Genomic DNA, 15940 nt, shown 5'->3' on the forward strand with positions numbered 1-15940 from the left:
CGCAGGGGGATGGGTGTGTAGTGAAGGGGCATGGGCGGGTTGCGAAGGGGAATGTGTGTGTAGCGAAGGGGGATGGGCATGCAGTGAGGGGGAATGCTTGTGTAGGGAAGTGGGGTGGGTGTGCAGCGAAGGCGGTGGACGTGGACGCAGTGTTGGGGATAAAGTGTGGCATGGCCGAGCAGCAGGCAGGAATTGGATCAGAGGCGATTACCATCCCTACCATCAGCCACGGCCCACGGCCACTCCCCAGTGCTGCAGCTCCGCTCGGGCACTAATGGCAGTAGGGGTGACTGTAACTGAGTCACTGTGGGGAGCCTTTGGAATCTGATTGGGCACCCCCCATAGGACCTCTGGAATGCAGCACGCAGCTCCCTCCACTGGCTTTTATCCCCTGCCACTGCAGGGTACATCCCTTATGTGTGTGACCCCCACTCCAGGGGTCTGTCAACAAAGGATGTGTATTCTGCGGCAGTGTGTGTATGTGTGTATTGGGGCTGTGTGTGTGCATGTCTCAGCGTGTGTGGAGGATGGGGACATTGGCAGCCCGTGTGAGGAGGGGCTGGGTTCCATTGTCACACTTTGTCCCAGCCTACAAGACCCCACCTTGGCAGAAGAGAATCTGTTTGTGGAGGGGTCAGTGGGGAGCTCAGTGTGGGGGTGGGGGGGGGGCTGTGTGGAGGGGCCAGTCGGGGGAAAGCAGGGGCTGTGTGGAGGGACTAGTGGGCGGGCAGTGGCTCTGAAAAGGATTTAGGGATCAGAGTGGACAAGCAACTTGACATAAGCTCCCAGTGTGATGTGGGGCAAAAAGGGGTATCAATTCAGGACAAATTGCTTAGAACAGGGCAGTTACAGCCCAAGTCTGGGGTTTCTCCGCTTCTAAGGCAAACCAAACCAGCCAGACAGAGAGGACTTTGGTTTTACCCCACTGGCTACCCATAAGTCATACAAGCAATTCCCTTAGACACTCCAGTTTCCCAGTAACATCACCAGTGCCACTCGTTATGGGGATGAATGGTTATAAAAACCAATACCCCAGTAAAAGAAAAAAGGTTCTCCCCATCCCAAAGGACCAAGCCTCAGACCCAGGTCAATATACAAATCAGATCTTACCCACAAATCATGCTGTTGCCAATCCTTTAGAATCTAAAGGTTTATTCATAAAAGGAAAAAGATATAGATGAGAGCTAGAATTGATTAAATGGAATCAATTACATACAGTAATGGCAAAGTTCTTGGTTCAGGCTTGTAGCAGTGATGGAATAAACTGCAGGCTCAAATCAAGTCTCTGGAGTACATCCACAGCTGGGATGGGTCATTCAGTCCTTTGTTCACAGCTTCAGTTTGTAGCAAGGTTCCTCCAGAAGTCAGAAGCAGGATTGAAGACCAGATGGAGGAGATGCAGCAGCCTTTTATAGTTTCTCGCCATGTGGCCTCTGCTTTCTTTGTCCCAAAGACAAGCTATCCAGCACATGACATGGAAAAACCTTAGAGTTTTGTCCATAGGCATGTCCCTGCATGCCTTCCTGAGCCACAAGGTGTATCTGCATTCTCTCAATGGGTCAGTTGTATAGCTGATGGTCCTTAATGGGCCATCAAGCAGACTAAACAGTGCTGACCACAAATTGTCTGAGGTGTCACCCAGAAGCATAGCACAAGTTTGAAATACAGATACCGGTAGTATAGAGCCAATACTTATAACTTTAAATACAAAAATGATACCTGCATACAGATAGCATAATCATAAACAGCAAACCATAACCTTGTCTTAGAAACCTTATTTGACCCCCTTTATACTTTATACTTTGTCTTAGAAACCTTATTTGACCCCCTTTATACAAGATTTGGTGCCACTACAGGACCTTGGTTGCAACAATGATCTATACGGTCCCAGTTCATGTCAATAACATCATACCCCCCCTTCAGGTAGTTGAAGGCTGCTATCAAATCCCCCCTCACTCTTCTCGTCTTCAGACTAAATAAGCCCAGTTCCCTCAGCCTCTCCTCATAAGTCATGTGCCCTAGACTCTTAATAATTTTTGTTGCCCTCTGCTGGACTCTCCTCAATTTGTCCACATCCTTTCTGTAGTGAAGGGTTCAAAACTGGATGCAATACCCCAGATGTGGCTTCACCAGTGCTGAATAGAGGGGAATAATCACTTCCCTTGATCTGCTGGCAATGCTCCTACTAATGCAGCTCAATATGCCATAGCTCTTCTTGGCAACAAAGGCACACTGTTGGCTCATATCCAGCTTCTCATCCACTCTAATCCCCAGGTCCTCTTCTGCAGAACTGCCGCTTAGCTAGTCGGTTCCCAGCCTATAGCAGTGCATGGGATTCTTCCATCCTAAGTGCAGGACTCTGCACTTGTCCTTGCTGAATCTCATCGGATTTCTTTTGTCCCAATCCTCCAATTTGTCTAGGTCACTCTGGACCCTATCCCTACCCTCCAGCGTATCTACCTCTCCCCCCAGCTTAGTGTCCTCTGTGAACTTGCTGGGGGTGCAATCCATCCCATCATCCAGATAATTAATGAAGATGTTGCACAAAACCGGCCTCAGGACCAATCCTTGGGGCACTCCGCTTGATACCGGCTGCCAACTAGACACCGAGCCATTGATCACTACCCGTTGAGCATGCCAGCTTTCTATCTACCTTATAGTCCATTCATCCAATCCATATTTCTTTAACTTGCTGGCAAGAATACTGTGGGAGACTGTATCAAAAGCTTTGCTAAAGTCAAGGTATATCATGTCCACCGCTTTCCCCATATTCACAGAGCCAGTTATCTTGTCATAGAAGTCAATCAGGTTGGTCAGGCATGACTTGCCCTTGGTGAATCCATGTTGACTGTTCCTGTTCACCTTCCTCTCCTCCAAGTGCTTCAAAATGGTTTCCTTGAGGACCTGCTCCACGATTTTTCCGGGGACTGAGGTGAACCTGACCGGTCTGTAGTTCCCCGGATTCTCCTTCTTCCCTTTTTTAAAGATGGGCCTTTTTCCAATCGTCCAGGACTTCCTACAGTTGCCATGAGTTTTCAAAGATAATGGCCAATGGCTCTGCAATCACATCAGCCAACTCCCTCAGCACCCTCGTATGCATTGCATCCGGCCCTATGGACTTGTGCATGTCCAGCTTTTCTAAATAGTCCTTAACCTGTTCTTTCACCACTGAGGGCTGCTCATCTCTTTCCCATACTGTGCTGCCCAGTTCAGCAGTCTGGGGGCTGACCTTGTCTGTGAAGACCGAGGAAAAAAATCATTGAGTACTTCAGCTTTTTCCACATCATCTGTCACTAGGTTGCCTCCCCCATTCAGTAAGGGTCCCATACTTTCCCTGACCTTCTTGTTGCTAACATTCCTGTAGAAACCCTTCTTGTTACCCTTCACATCCCTTGCTAGCTGCAACTCCAATTGTGTTTTGGCCTCCCTGGGCTGTGTGTCCCGCTGACTTACCCGCTGTTCTGAAAAGGCTGCCCAGCATCACTCCAAACCTGGGAGAGTGCAGGGGTCTCCGTAGAGTGGACACGTCTCTTCCAGGCATCTGTCTCAGTTGGCCTTGCCAGGCAGGACCCTGGTGTGAACCAGGAGGGCTGGAGTCCAGAGATTCAGTCTCGGAGGCAGTGAGGCTGTGTGGCCAACCCTTTGGGGACTGCGTTACTGAAAGGCATCTGTTTGAAAGCTGGGCCATAGCATCGACCCTGGGGAGCCGTGACAGAGGCTTGGAAGAAACTTTAGCCAAACAAGTCACTGGGCTCCCTACAGGAGTGTCTGTGTGGAATGGGATGGCCTGTGCTATACAGGGGGTCAGACTAATTGATCTAATGGTCCCCTCTGGCCTGAAACTCTCTGGGTATGTCTGCACTACACACGAAGGGTATGTCTGCACTGCATATGAAGGCTATGTCCACACCACTAACATCCGCACCGCACACAGAGGGTACGTCCTCACTGCACATGGAGCGTATATCTGCACTACAGAAGGAGGGTACGTCCGCACCGTATACAGAGGAGGATACGTCCGCATTGCACACGGATGGTACGTCCACACTGCACACTGAGGGTATGACTGCCCTGCACACGGAGGGTACGTCCGCTCTGCACATGGAGGGTACAACCACACTGCACACGGATGGTACATCCACACTGCACATGGAGGGTATGACTGCACTGCACATGGAGGGTACGCCTGCACTGCAGTGTTGCCAACTCTCATGAGTCTCATGAGAATTCTTGTTTCCTTAAAGCCCCAGCCCCTGGAGTCAGGTGGACATGTGATGATTTCAGCCTTCATTCATAAAGAAAAAGTAAGGTTGTAGCCCTTGTGGCCGTGGAGAAAGCTTCAAAATGTGGCCCAGCATAGCCTAAAGGCTTCAAAAGCAGAAGGCAAATCAAAAGAACCCACATCTAGTATTGTTATAGAATTTAATGATTTTAAAACCAATCTCCTTATTTTTGGTGAGCCTGACTGATGGTTTTGAACATTTGGGGTTGGCAGTACTGGCACTGCAGCAAACCCATGACAGTGAGTCTCAGGGCCCCAGTCAGCTGGTTCACAGCGCAGGCTGGAGCCCAGGGTCTGAGCCCCGCTCCCCTCGTGGGTCTCAGAGCCCAGGTGCCAGGACAAGTGGGAACGCCCACCCTGCTATTTTTAGTGCCCGAGCATAAACCCCGTGAGTCGAGTTGACTGAGCTGGCTGCCGCGGAGTTATTGTGCAGTGTAGACTACCTTAAGCCTGAGCTCTGCCTCAGGCCTGAGCCCGGCTCCCAAGCACACACAAATCAGTTTCATCAGGTCAGCACAGGACCTGGCTCCTCAGACCCTTCTGGGGGTGGCTGAGATGCCAACTCCTGCTGTGACTCAGGCCAAGCTCTGTCACTTGGCAGTGTGGATGCAGGTCAAGCTGCAGACCCGAGCCAGAAGGGCTGTGCAGGACAGTATGGACTCATCATCATGGCTGCAAGATCCAGGTTTACAATGCAGAGTGGACACTGGCGCATGAACTTCAAAACCTCGAGTCCACAAGCCTGGGTCTCACTTGGGTTGCCAGGTGTCTGGTTTTGGAGTGGACTGCCCAGTTGAAAAGGGACCCTTGCGGCTCTGGTCACCACTGCTGACCTGGCCATTAAAAATCCAGTCGGCGGCACTGCAGCGCTAAGGCAGGCTCCCTGCCCTGCTCTGCACGGCTCCCTGGAAGTAGCCGGCATGTCCCTGTGGCCCCTAAGGATTAGGGTAGCGCTGTGTACTGCCCCCACCCCCAGTGCCCATCTCCCTGCGGTGCCTAGCGGGTGTCTGTGCCCGTCTGCTGCCCACCTGCCCCCAGTGTCCAGGGAAGCACCCTGCAATGCTGGGGCAAGGGCTGTTTTAGGGAGCAGCTTGCTTTGTATCTCTCTGTTCTGTGGTTCTTGTGTGTAACTGTCCAGAATTCTAAGAATTAGAGGAGGGTTACTCTGCAACCTTTCAGCAAGAGTACTGGATGTTTATCTAACTCCTCTCTGTGTATGCCATGAACATAACAAGTTGTCCCTGGGACAAAGACCAAATCCCCTCTGAGGGCGGCAACTGCCACAGCACCCAGGTCTCTCCAGTCCAATTATTGGTCAGAAGGAGACAATTTTAGACTTTAGTCCATTTCTGTGCATATCTGTTTGTCTGTGGGTGTGGGTGTCTCACAGCCAGGGGCTGGAACTGACACAACCGAAGCCGGGGGAATGGCTGTTCTAAAGCTGCTCTGCAGCATCAGAGCCAGAGCACGAGATGTTAGGACACCGGGGCAGCTCTGTTATCTTTCACTGCTGAAGCTCACAGAGATGCCGTGTGAGCGAAGAACCAGGGCAGGTGCCCAGCACTCGGTGCGTCAGTTCAGCTCTCACTGTCACACAGGTCCTTGGAACCAGGCAAAAGGATTTGCTTCAACTCTGTGGACAAGATTTTCAGAGCTGGGATTTAAATTCAGGCTCTTGTGTGCACATTCAGACACATCCGACACTTCTTGCTGCCAGTGGCTGGATCGCCAGAGGGGCCGAGCCCCTGTGGATTCAGTGGGAGTTGCTGGGTGCTCAGTTTGCTTGAAACTCAGACCACGTCTTCAGGTGCTTGCTATGGATTTGGGAGCCTGACTTCAGGTGCCCCAGGTGGGGTTTGGGCTGGAGGTTGGGGAGTGTGACTCCCAGCTGCCATGAGTGGCGCTCCCCTGGGTGACTGTGTGCTGGTAGCTCAGGGATGGCACGCTGTCCTAGGGGGCAGGGGCTGAGGGCAGATGCAGTCTGCTGGGTAACCCAGAGGGAAAGAGGAGAGACACTCTTTTGTGTGATGTCGGCTCGGGGGAAGATAGGAGGTGCCTGGCTGGCCACCAGTGCACCAGCTCACCAGAGGGGCAATGTCTGAGGGAAAAGAGGGGGCTAGGGCCAAAGGATTGACAAGGAAAAGCTGGGAAGTAGAGCTAGCCTGACCATTGAGATGCCAGTCCTGGAGGGGAGAAGCCATTTTGGAGGGTGTCTGGAGCCAGCCAGGGAAAGGACACGGCTGGCTGTGGGTGAGCTGGTGAGCCCCAAACTTGCATGCAGTGTGCCCCGAGAACTGGCCTAGGCGTACCTGGTAGCAGTATCCCTATGCTTAGTCCTTCCCTCTTCAAGGCAACTCCCAGTTGATGGGCTTGTGCTGGGACACTCGCCACCCAGTCATAGAATCATAGAATCATAGAATATCAGGGTCGGAAGGGACCTCAGGAGGTCATCTAGTCCAACCCCCTGCTCAAAGCAGGACCAACCCCCAACTAAATCATCCCAGTCAGGGCTTTGTCAAGCCAGGCCTCAAAAGCCTCTAAGGAAGGAGATTCCACTTCCTCCCTAGGTAACCCATTCCAGTGCTTCCAGTTAGGCTGAGTTAACCCTTCAGCGCCTAGCTAGACCAGTCATCATGGGCGAGTGCTGCTCTGGCTGGCCGTCCCAGGATGCCTGCCTGTGGCAAGTGTATCTGAGCGCTGGGGCAGGGGATCCGGGGTAGGGTTCTTAGGATAGTTATTGTGATCTGCACCTGAGCCCTGCCTCCCTAATTGGTGGGGGCTTATCGTGGGAACAGATACAGCCGGAGAGCACTGTAACTGCAATTGTCAGCCCCTCTGCAGAGGCTGAGGAGTCCAGTGGAAAGGGGGTGAACAGGAAGGTGGCAGTTTGCAGATGATACAAAATTACTCCAGATAGTTATGTCCAAAGCAGGCAGGGAAGAGCTACAAAGGGACCTCCCACAACTGGGAGACTGGGCAACAAAATGGCAGATGAAATTCAATGTTGATAAATGCAAAGTAATGCATATTGGAAAACATAATCCCAACTAGACCTACAAAATGATGGGGTCTAAATTAGCTGTTACCTCTCAAGAAAGAGATATTGCAGTCACTGTGGATAGTTCTCTGAAAACATCCGCTCAGTGTGCAGCAGCAGTCCAAAAAGCTAACAGAATGTTGGGAATAATTAGGAAAGGGATAGATAATCAGCCAGTAAATATCATAATGATACTATATAAATCCATGGTACACCCACATCTTGCATACTGCGTACAGATCTCCTTGCCCCATCTCAGAAAAGATATATTAGAAATGGAAAAGGTACAGATAAGTGAAACAAAATTTAGAGGGATGAAATATGTTCCATATGAAGAGAAATTAAAAAGACTGGGACTGTTCAGCCTGGAAAAGAGATGACTAAAGGGGGATATGATAGAGGTCTCTAAAATCATGAACGGCATGGAGAAAGTGAATTGACTGGCGATCCCTCGATTTCGAGGATGATCTCTACCACAGATTTACATATGGACCCTGAGATGACTCAGGAGTCCGATCCTGGAACCACAGATCCGCCTGCAGTAGGTACAGACTTTTCGTGGCAGGCCAGCGGCCTACTGGGAGATAGTTATTTCCTTTTCCTTCCTCTTCTCTCTCCTTTTCTGCTTCAAGGGCAAGGCTCTTCTCCTCGAAGCGGGCCACTGCCTGATGGAGGATATGGCGTCATTGGGGTTGGTTGGTGGCTTGCTCTTCCCAGATTGTGATGTCCACATCAGTTTTCTTAAGATACGCTTTCAGTGCATATTTGTAGCGTTTCCTCTGTCCACCACAGGATCTCTGACCATGGGTGAGCTGAGAGTAGAGGGCTTGTTTTGGGAGGTGAGAGTCTGGCATGCACACACAATGTCCAGCCCAGCAAAGTTGGTGCAGGAGGATCATTGCTTCTATGCTGGTGACATTGGCTTCAGCAAGGATGCTGGCATTAGTGCGGCAATCTTGCCACTTGATGCAAAGGATCTTCCAGAGACATCGTTGGTGGTACCTCTCCAGACTATTGAGGTGCTGTCGATAGGTCACCCAGGTTTTGCATCCATAAAGGAATGTAAATTTAACAATTGTCTTATAGACATGGATCTTGGTGTCCTGCCGTAGGTCACGGTCTGTGAAAACGTGTTGGAGCAATTTCCCAAAGGAAGCACTTACGCACTGGATCCTGTGCTGGATCTTGTCACGGATTCCCAGGTCATGCCCACTCGTCCCCTGTACAGTCTCTGGGGGGTACCCCCTTCAGTGTGACAACCCTTCTTGGGGGTCCACTCTCTCCCAGGGGGTAAGCCCCTCCGCCTCCTGGAACCGCACCTCTCTGAGCCTTAGCATGCCTGTCTCTCGCCGTGGGCCCCCAGAGGAAGTCCACTAGCTCTGGATCCCTGGGGCCTCCACCCCAGAGGGAATAATGCAACTCTGTTTTCTAGACCAGAGAGACTCTCAGCCAGCATAAAACAGGAGGGTTTATTGAGCTTCTAACCACAGCATAGGAAACTCTCAGGGCCCTCAGGCCTGGCCTCCCTCAGCACAGTACATCTAAGTCTCTCCTGCATCCAGGTGGGCTCTGCCTGCTCTTGCTCTCCAGTCCCGAGACCCCGTGCTTTCCAGCTGGGCATCTGATATCACCTGCCCCCAAGCCCCACCTCTGTCCTTTGTCTTCTGTCTACATAAACAGGGTCGCCTGGGCCTCCTCTCCTCTCCTCTCAGCCATCCTTTGTTCCCCACTGGCTGGATCTGGCTGGTCAGGTCACCAGGGTCCTCTCTCCACAACCCATTGTCTTCCCACTGGCCAGAACTGGCTGTGACTCCCGAGCTGGGCCTCCCGGTCACCAGGTCACCAGTCGCTGGGTATCCATTCTCCAGGCCATTGGCTGGGGTCCCAAGTTCTGTCATTAGTCCTCTGTAACAACAAACTCCCTCTCTCATCACCTCGTTAAACCAGTAACACCCAGGGAAACTTAGTCCCACCCCCTCTGCATGCAAACCACTGAAAAAAAAAACAGGAAAAATCCCCCCATTTCATGACAGATCTCACTGTCAATTTTTGTGTTTTGAGAAAGTTGGCTACTGAGGTAGCAAAAGTGCTTAACTGTCTCCAAAGTCTGCCCCTCGATGGTGATTTATGGTGGGTCATGTGCAAGGCCTGATGCAGGTTTAGAGCACTTTAGTCTTCTCAATATTGAGTGAGAGTCCTAGGCTTTGGTAAGCTTGTGCAAGAAAATCCAGTGTGGACTAAAGGTCATTCTCAGTGTGCGTGAGGATGACACAATCATAAGCAGCAATGTGTAAGCCTTCTGCCAGGTGGAGCCAGCAGCAACAAGGGCTGGGTTCAGTATCTAGGGGTTCCTTTTCACCAATACAACACAGAACAGACTCAAGCCCCCACCCAGTGACCTGGGACAATTACACACCACACCCTAGGCACCTCTAAGAAGTAATACTTCCCCTCTCGCAAGCACAGAGTCTGAGTGTAGCAAAAACTTTTAATAAAAGGAGGGAAGTAACAACATTAATTTGGGAAAACACCACAACTAGGGTTCATAAACATAACCCATGAACAAAAGACGCACCCCCAAGTAAGTTGGATAGTGTCCTTTTCCCCTCAGGTTCTTAAGTCCAGCAACCCAGAAGTCCTTTTAACATGCCCGTCCCTTCTCTGCACCCCACTTACAGTTGCTGCCCTTGGCCAGTGCAGCCCCAGAGTTCAGAGATTCATCCGCAGAGATCACCTCCCACCCTGGGTGGAAGGGGGGGGGTAAGGAGGCACCTTACACATGCCGCTGCTTGAACACTCGCTTATCATCTCACCAGCCAATTGCCACACCTCTCTGAAGGGCTGTGCTCTGGCCCCCTCCACCAGCTAGCTACTAGCCAAGATGCTTCCAGGGCCCACCACTTAACCTAGCTCTCAGTGATTTCAGCTGTTAGTAGGGGAGCTCACTGCTAGCACACACTGGGCAGTTTCTTACACTAGAGATATTATCCTAAAGAAGGTCTAAGTTATCAGTGATTTCAGGTCTGTGGTATGCAATAAGACTCTTAACTAGCTCTTTTATTATACTCTGGAAAGAGAAAGAGTCAAATGATGTCCCAGACCCTTAAACAATACCCACACCACCAGGTACAAAACTCTATCCACACACTTTTTCAACTCATTGGGCTTTGGAACCCATGTCCCCTGCCTAGCGAGTGACATTCAGTTGAGGGTGAGTCCATCCATTGGGGTATGCCAGGCATAGTTCTGCTGCCCTCAGGTCACACAACAAGTATAACAACCCTTTATTACTTCTGCCCCAATAACAAGGAGACTGGGGATCCAACACCAGCCACAAGTGATCATTTGGGCAAACAATCCCATCATGCTGAGCACCTAGGCAGGGTGTGTGTGTCCATGCAAATGCAATCAGCTCCTGAAGTCCTTTTCCACAGCTCACCACTAGATGTGATGGGAGAGCTCATTCAGACTCTGCTTACAAATGGATGCCATGACGACTTTAGACTTTGAGTGGAGATGTTGAAGATTAAAGAGCCGCCCATCCATTCTATATTGAATGTCAACTCCATTGGGGAAAAAGTGAATAGGAAATTTATTTACCCCTTCACATAACACAGGAACCAGGGGGTCACCCAATGAAATTAATATGCAGCAGGTTTAAAACAAACAAAAGGAAGCATTTCTTCACACAACGCATAGTCGACCTGTGGAACTCATTGCCAGGGGATTTGGTGAAGGCCAAAAGTATAATTAGGTTAAAAAAATTAGAATTAGATAAGTTCCTGGAGGATAGTCCGTCAATGTCTATTAGCCAGGGTGGTCAGGGATGCAACCCCATGCTCTGGATGTCCCTAACCCTTTGACGGACAGATGCTGGAACTGGACAACAGGGGATGGATCACTGCTAATTGCCCTGTTCTGTTCATTCCCTATGAAGCACCTGGCATTGGCTACTGATGGAAGACAGGACCTGGGCTAGCTGGACCATTCATCTGACCCAATACAGCCATTCTCATGTTCTTTTGTCCAGATTCATCTCTGAACCTGAGTCTCATTTGTGGAGTTGTGAATGCACCATCTTTTAGTTAGATGTTCAGGGAAATAGTTTGGGAGACCCCTTGTTCCCTGAACTGTGTCCTGCCAGCCATGGAGTAAGGATTTGAGGTTTCATTATCTATCGTCTATTAAACCTGTGGAGGGACTTACCATATTATTCCAGATGTGAGTCTTTTGGTCTGTATTGAACCAAGTCAGCCAAATTGCTTATTGCTGCTACAGAAGATATTGTTTTCACAGATCACCAAGGGTGCCGTGGAGTATGCATGCCAATGGGACAATACAATTTTATTTTTCCTATATCAGGTCATGTTACAGGGACCTTTGGGTGAAATTCATTAGTATTATCAATGTGGGGAGGGCACCGGTGACCCTGAGAGTGTTGGGTTACCCTGTTATGTCATATTTATTTCCTGTTTCATACCATTCCTCTGTTGGATGCATTGTGTGTCTATGGTATTCCTTGGGAGTCTTCACTCTCTGGTTACCCAGTGGTTAGACTGTTCCTTACAGGCTGCCCTCGGGATTCTGCCAGGAAGGAGTCCACTGCCAAGTAAATATATCTGGGAAGAGAATAAGGAAGCTGCACCCCACTGATCTGAGGGGAAGACCTAGAAGAACCTAGGCCTGTCCATCAAATCCGTAAGGAGATTGGTGCTAAAGGAGATAATAGCGGAAAAGCAGCATTTCCCTGGGATTCCGTCTTTTAAACCCAGCCCTTAAATATACCCTGCTGATTCCCAGGGAAATGGTGTAAATTCCCAGTCCAGATTACCAGGGGGGACTTGTAACCTTGAGTGCACTGGAGGGAGCTGATCCGGAGAGTCACTTTTCATGCTCACTGACTGAATGGGGAACGAGGCAAACTGAAGATGAGATGGCCTGTGTAAGAGAACGGGGAACCTGTGTGGGTCGGAGTCAGGTGCAAGCTAAAGGGGAGACAATGTTATCCCTCCTGCAGAGAGCAAGGTTCTACCGCCTGCTGTAGTGACTCCATGGGACTCTGCCAGATGGAGAGAGGGAAGGAGGGAATGTGACCATCCAAGCACAATCACGTTTTCCCTCCCTATTGTCCCCACCATCTGAAACAGCAGATTTACAGTCCAAACTGGGAAACTTCCTTAGGCAGGAAGGGAAGACCATGGCTGAATTAAGGACTTGTATAGGAAGTAGTCCTGTGCCTTCCCCCAGATCTACAGGCCAATCAATTTTTCTATGGGATGAGCCATAGAGGAGTCAATAAAAACGGCTCATGAGTCGGGCCCAGACTGATATTCTTCTCAAGTACCAAACCGATGCCTGCAGGCGACGATGACTGTGACACTTGGAGGCATCAGCTCAATTAGATGATGCCAAAATGGCAATGTAGTGCTGTTGCAAAGAGGAACGTGCAGCAGAGAGCCTGCAAGGATCTACAGGAAATATACTCTGTGCAGTAACAGCCAGCAAGCTGGGGCCACTGTATGAGAATTACACCTCAGCCGTAGTGGATGCCCTTGGATGTCTTGAGACAGGAGAAGAGCTCTGTTTCCAATTTTGATCCTGCTATCAACAGCACAGTGAAAATCTGTCTTTCTATCTCCACAGATCAGAGCAATCCCTTCAGCTGTGTCTTTGTCAGAATGGGACCAAAAGGAGCAATGAACACCGAGTGTGACTGGAACAGGTCACACAAGGTGCAGTTTATAAAGACTTTCCAATCCTAAACCTGAAACTAGAGGACAGATTAGACAATGTTTCCAGATTCCAGAAACTGTTGTGAGAAGTGATTTTATTTTGCAAAATCTTGTGTTTAGGAGGGAGGTGCTTTCTTGAGGTTATTCGGATTTGTCACTTGGTGATGGTAGCTGTTCCTTTAAGGGAAGGAGGCAGTGCAGGCTCAGTGTGAGGAGGGGACATCTGGGCGCAGAGGGCAGATCCTGCACGGGACAGCTCCACACAGGCCAGGACTGGATGGGTTTCTCTGTGGAAATGGAAATGACTTGGTTCTCCATGTGTAATATCAGTGCTCCCTGGGGACCGGCTCCCTCAGGGCATCACCAGTGAGCTGCAGAGCCTTTCCCCATCTCCCCACTGGGGATCCAGCCCAGCTTGGCAATTCCCATCCATGGGAAGTTTACGGAGGCCCTGTATGGGATGACTTTGGGGGATGCCAGCTCCCACATCACAAACTTGCTCTGTGCTTTGCACTGATTGGCGACCCAGCAGAGCGGCTAGGAACAGCCTGGGCCGGGGGGACTGAACTACCCCATGGCCCTGAGAGGCAGCCCTGAGACTGGGTGAGGCAGGGTGGAGTATGCGAGGGTTGCCTGTAGAAGGGGGCTGAGTTCATCGGCTGACACCTTTCCCCAGCACGCAATCAATACCCTGCCAGCATAAAGCTCTACCCATAGAACCACCCCCCAGTGCAGCCCTGGCACTAGAGACAGTCTAGAGCGCCTCCTCAGCTGGCCCAGCAAGGCCATTCATGCCGCGGCAGGGATAGGGTGGGGGCAGAAAGCGCACAGAAGTCCCAGCTGGAGCACTGGGCCAAGCCGGGGACAGCCATGCACTGCCCCAGAGTATGAGGCCATCTCTAGGCTAGGGAACGTACTGCGTGACCTGAGGGAGCTGCTGAGCCTCTCGTCTGCTGAGCAGGGCAGCCAGAGCCTTGGCCCAGTAGCCGAAGTGTAACAGTGGAGTTTTGTCTCACCATAGGTTCCCCCCTGTAGCCTGTACAGCTGGCCAGTGGGTGGGTACAGCACTCTGCTCCTGCCACCTCCTCTCCCTAGGCTACTCTGGGGAGCGAGTTTCCATTGTAAGCCTGGGCTGTGCCCCAGTACTCTCCAGCTCAGGTCTGGCTGCTGGCCACCTTCCTCTTCTGCCCCACAGTTCTCCTGACCTGACCCAGCCTCCTTCCTCCCTGGGCATGCTCCAGGAGCCTGCTTGCTGGGCTGTGGTCTTGAATCTCAGCCACCTTCAGCCCCAATCTTCCCCCTGCCCTCACAAACAAGGGAGTTGGAGGGGGAAGGGCAGCCCCAGTGTGACAGCAAACCTACCTGCTGTGCTCCTCAGGCACCCCCTGTGACGACATGGGGGGTTTTCTTGTTTTCTGTGGAGTTTCAATGGTTTGCATGCGGAGGGGGTGGGACTCAGTTTCCCTGGGTGTTACTGGTTTAACAAGGTGAGGGGAGCAGGAGTTTGTTGTTACAGAGGACTGGAGAGGGGACTTGGGACCCCAGCCAATGGCCGGGAGGATGGATACCCCAGCGACCGGTGACCTAGCGACCCAGAGGCCCAGCTGAGGAGACGCAGCCGGTTCTGGCCAGTGGGCGGACAATGGGCTGCAGAGTGAGGACCCAGTGACCTCACCAGCCGGTTCCAGCCAGAGGACAAAAGCGAGGAGAGGAGGCCCCAGTTTACAACCCTGTTTACCTGGACAGAAGACAATGGACAGAGGCGGGGCCTGGGCCGGTGATCTCAGATGCCCATCTGGGAAGCAAGGTGGGGCTCTGGGCTGGAGAGGGGGAGCAGGCAGAGCCCACCTGAATTCAGAGAGACTGGGATGTGCTGGGCTGAGGGAGGCCAGGCCTGAGGCCCTGAGAGTTTCCTGTGCTGTGTTCAACTCTCAATAAACCCTCCTGTTTTATGCTGGCTGAGAGTCACTCCAGTCTACAGAACAGGGTTGCATCAACCCCTTTGGGGGTGGAGGCCCCGGGGATCCAGAGCGAGTGGACTCCCTGAGGGGGCCCACGGCAGAGACAGACGTGCTAAGGCTCAGAGAGGTGCAGCTCCAGGAGGTGGAGGGGCCTGACCCCGAGAGAGAGTGGACCCCCGAGAAGGGCTGTCACATTGAAAGGGGCACCTCCCACAGACTGCACAGGGCCACGAGTGGGCACGATCTGTGAGTCCGTGACAACGTGGTAGCAGAGGATGGTTGGCGGATGCACTCTGTAGACGTGGGCTGCGGGCGCAGGCACTTTGCAGTGAGTGGCTGCCAGCAATAGAACGAGGGTATTGAACTGAACCAGCCTGGAAATGGCCTAAAACCAGCTCCATAAGAGCGACCTGGCATGTCTGTGCAGGGAGAGAGGGCTGAGTGTGGGGAGGCTCACTAAGGAGCGGCTGATTGCTCAGCTTGTAGAGAATGACCCGTCTGAGGCGCAGGCTTCAGACCCCAGGGTGGCTCCCGGGGTACCCGGAGAGCTGGCGAGTAGCCGTGAGAGCAGTCTGTGTAGTGACCGGGAGTGGGTCAGACCTGACTCCCCAGTCAGTACAGGGAGACCCCAGTCAGGTTCCTCCCTAGAGGAGCTGCGGAAATTGGAGCTGCAGCTGAAAGTAAAGGAGCTGGAGCTAGAGGATCGGAGGCTGGTGGACAGAGAGAGACAACGAGTGGACCTTGTAGAGCAGCGGAAGCACGGGTTGGAGATGGACGAGAGGCGGGCCAAGAGGGCCTGCTGCAGGGTAAGTGGGGAAGGGCCCCGAGACCCCAGTGGTGTGGGGAATCTAGACACCAAACTGCTGCTGCAGTTCGAGGAGGGGGGGGGGATATTGATGCCTACCTCACAGCCTTTGAGAAGGCTTAT

Source organism: Malaclemys terrapin, chromosome 8 (genome assembly GCF_027887155.1).
Source record: "Malaclemys terrapin pileata isolate rMalTer1 chromosome 8, rMalTer1.hap1, whole genome shotgun sequence".
Taxonomy (NCBI): Eukaryota; Metazoa; Chordata; order Testudines; family Emydidae; genus Malaclemys; species Malaclemys terrapin.